Raw genomic sequence first — 3,703 nt, forward strand, 5'->3', positions numbered from 1 at the left:
CCTTCAGGGTCAGAAGCCCGAGAAGGAACAGGGCTCCCTCTCAGAAGCGAAAAAGAAGCAACAAAACACTAAACTCCAGTGTTTCACAAATACTTGTGGATGTATTGATAGATGGGGAGGCTTCATCTATCTGTCTAGTAACTGAGGCCCTAGGATGTAAAAATACTGTTTGTGTAGCATGATCCAACTGTTGATCTATTTGGGAATATTATGTGTCAAATTAAGCTTTCTTGGTCTAAAAGAAGTATGTCTTTTGTTATACTTCATTCATAAGAATGTTATTGTGTAAAGTGACTCTGACAGGAAAAACCCATCAGAAATCTCAGAATCTGTGGCCTCAGCAATACCTACTCTTCTTTTGCAACCTTCTCAAGGCATCTTTGATTTCTTGGTTCCTCAGACTGTATATCAAGGGATTCAACATGGGAATCATCACAGTGTAGAAGAATGACGCAAATCTGTCAAAGCTGGAGGAACTACCAGAGCTAGAACGTAAATAGACAAACATACCTGAGGTATAGAAGAGAGTGACTGCTGTCAGGTGGGAAGCACAGGTGTTGAAAGCCTTGGACCTGAAGCTTCCTGTCGTGATCTTCTTGATGGAGATGACAATGTAGACATAGGATATCATGATAATGGAAACATTTACTATCCCAAAGATCATTGTTAATATAACAGTTAAGAGATGTAAAAAGAAAGAGTCAGTGCAGGATAGAACGAACAGCTGTGGCAGGTCACAGAAGAAGTGGTTGATGACATTAGGCCCACAGAAGTGGAGCTGGAGCATGAAACACAATTGGAATACAGTAGCAGAGAGTCCAGCCAAGTAGGATCCCAGCACCATTTGACCGCAGAGAGTGGGTGACTGACTGAATAACAGAGGAGTGGGTTACAAATGGCGGCATATCGGTCATAAGCTATGGCTGTCATGAGGCAAGACTCATTCAACCCCATGGTGAATATGAAATTCTGAATAACACAATCCACATAGGTGATAATTGACCACTCCTGGAAGAATTCATAGAGCATCTTTAGGGCTGTGGAGGTCACATAGCAGATGTCCATGAAGGACAGGTTACTGAGAAAGAAGTACATGGGGGTGTGGAGGTGGGAGTCCATCCTTATTAAGATGAGGAGCGACAGGTTCCAAGTCAGGGTCAAAATGTATATCACCAGGAACACGACAAAGAGCACTACTATGATTCTGGGAAAATCTGAGAATCCCAACAGGATAAAATGAGTGATCTCTGTGATATTTCTTCCTCCAATCATTGGCTTGATGATCCTAAACTCAGAAAAGAGACAAGAGAATACATTGCCTACTCATGAAATGATAGCATTACAGGTCTCATATATACCATATTTTCCCCCATTGAGCACTGGAAAAGTGGAAATGCTCTACTGTCCTAGGGAGACACCCCAGTTTTTCATCTTCAATTGTCAAGAAATGCCTTCTCAATGTTCCACGAACTACAGAGTCCATGGAGTTCTCCAGGCCAGAATACTGGAGTGGGTAGCCTTTCCCTTCTCCAGGGGGTCTTCCCAACCCATGGATCGAACCCAGGTCTCCTGCATTGCAAGCAGATTCTTTACCAGTTGAGACACCAGGGAAGCCCAAGAAGAGTGGATTGAGTAGCCTATCATTTCTCCAGCAGATCTTCCCAACCCAGGAATTGAACTGGTGTCTCTGCAGTTGCAGAATTGCAGGCAGATTCTTTACCAGCTGAGCCCCAAGGGAAGCCAAATTATTTCATGAGGTCTCAAAAATTAAAAGGCATATTTTTTTTAATTGACTGAAACTTTGAAATAAAGCAAAGTCTATCTCTGCCAAAGCAATTGAAATTCTGTGCTTGTGTATAATGCAGAGACCTTTGGTTAAAACAACAGGGATTTTAAAGACCTCTGATGATTTAATATATGTGACTGTTGCTTTATAATAATAAAAGGATAAGCAGCATCATTTCAGGATAAATTTGAACTAGCCCTTCTTCCCATGATGGTCATCCATAAGGGTTTTCAAAAATTTCTTCTTTGCTCATAAAAAATTACCCTGTTTATGGAGCTGGTTTAGCCCCCAGGATAGGGGGAGGCAGGCCAAGGGTGCCATAGATGGAGACCCGACGGTCGTCTGATTTCCTGGAACCCAAATGTGGAGGGGCTAGTGGGCCGCGTAGTGGCAACACAGATGTTTTATCAATGGTGCTGTATAGATGGAGAAGTCTTGAGGCTACTGTAAAAACAAGATGAAAACCAGAAGCAGAAGGCTTAAGTCCATATCCTGAGAACACCAGAGAACTCCTGACTCCAGGGAACATTAATTGACAGGAGCTCATCAAACGTCTACATACCTACACGGAAATCAAGCACCTCCCAAGGGCCAACTAGTTCCAGAGCAAGACATACCACACAAATTCTCCAGCAACACAGGGAGACAGTCCTGAGCTTCAGTATACAAGCTGCTCAAAGTCACTCCAAACCCACTGACATCTCATAACTCATTACTGGACACCTCATTGCACTCCAGAGAGAAGAAATCCAGCTCCACCCACCAGAACACCAACACAACCTTCCCTAACCAGAAAACCTTGACAAGCCACCGGTACAACCCCACCTACAGCGAGGAAACTCCACAATAACGAGAACTCCACAAACTGCCAGAATACAGAAAGGACACCCCAAACGCAGCAATATAAACAAGATGAAGAGACAGAGGAATACCCAGCAGGTAAAGGAACAGAATAAATGCCCACCAAACCAAACAAAAGAGCAAGAGATAGGGAATCTACCTGATAAAGAATTCCGAATAATGATAGTGAAAATGATCCAAAATCTTGAAAACAAAATGGAATCACAGATAAATAGCCTGGAGACAAGGATTGAGAAGATGCAAGAAAGGTTTAACAAAGACCTAGAAGAAATAAAAAAGAGTCAATATATACTGAATAATGCAATAAATGAGATCAAAAACACCCTGGAGGGAACAAATAGTAGAATAACGGATGCAGAAGGTACGATTAGTGAGGTGAAGATAGAATGGTAGAAATAAATGAATCAGAGAGGAAAAAAGAAAAACAAATTACCATAAATGAGGACAATCTCAGAGACCTCTGGGACAATGTTAAATGCCCCAACATTCGAATCATAGGAGTCCCAGAAGAAGAAGACAAAAAGAAAGACCATGAGAAAATACTTGAGGAGATAATAGTTGAAAACTGTCCTAAAATGGGGAAGGAAATAATCATCCAAGTCCAAGAAACCCAGAGAGTTCCAAAAAGGATAAACCCAAGGCAAAACACCCCAAGGCACAGATTAATCAAATTAACAAAGATCAAGCACAAAGAATAAATATTAAAAGGAGCAAGGTAAAAACCACAAATAACACACAAGGGGATTCTCATAAGGATAACAGCTGATCTTTCAATAGAAACTCTTTAGGCCAGGAGGGAATGGCAGGACATACTTAAAGTGATGAAAGAAAATAACCTATAGCCCAGATTACTGAACCCAGCAAGGATCTCATTCAAATATGAAGGAGAAGTCAAAAGCTTTACAGACAAGCAAAAGCTGAGAGAATTCAGCACCACCAAACCAGCTCTCCAAAAAATGATAAAGGATATTCTATAGACAGGAAACACAGAAAGGGTGTATAAACACGAACCCAAAACAATAAAGTAAATGGCAATGGAATCATGCTTGTCAATAA

At 41.4% G+C, this 3,703-nt stretch overlaps 1 pseudogene; it reads right to left on the minus strand.

Moving 5' to 3' along the window:
* Positions 1-337: 337 nt before the first annotated feature.
* Positions 338-1,272, minus strand: LOC147358858 (olfactory receptor 5AN1-like; annotated as a pseudogene).
* Between the last annotated feature and the right edge of the window lie 2,431 nt (positions 1,273-3,703).

The sequence above is a fragment of the Bos grunniens genome, chromosome 15 (genome assembly GCF_055505025.1).
Source record: "Bos grunniens cultivar Pamir isolate PY7600 chromosome 15, Bosgru_T2T1.0, whole genome shotgun sequence".
Classification (NCBI taxonomy): Eukaryota; Metazoa; Chordata; class Mammalia; order Artiodactyla; family Bovidae; genus Bos; species Bos grunniens.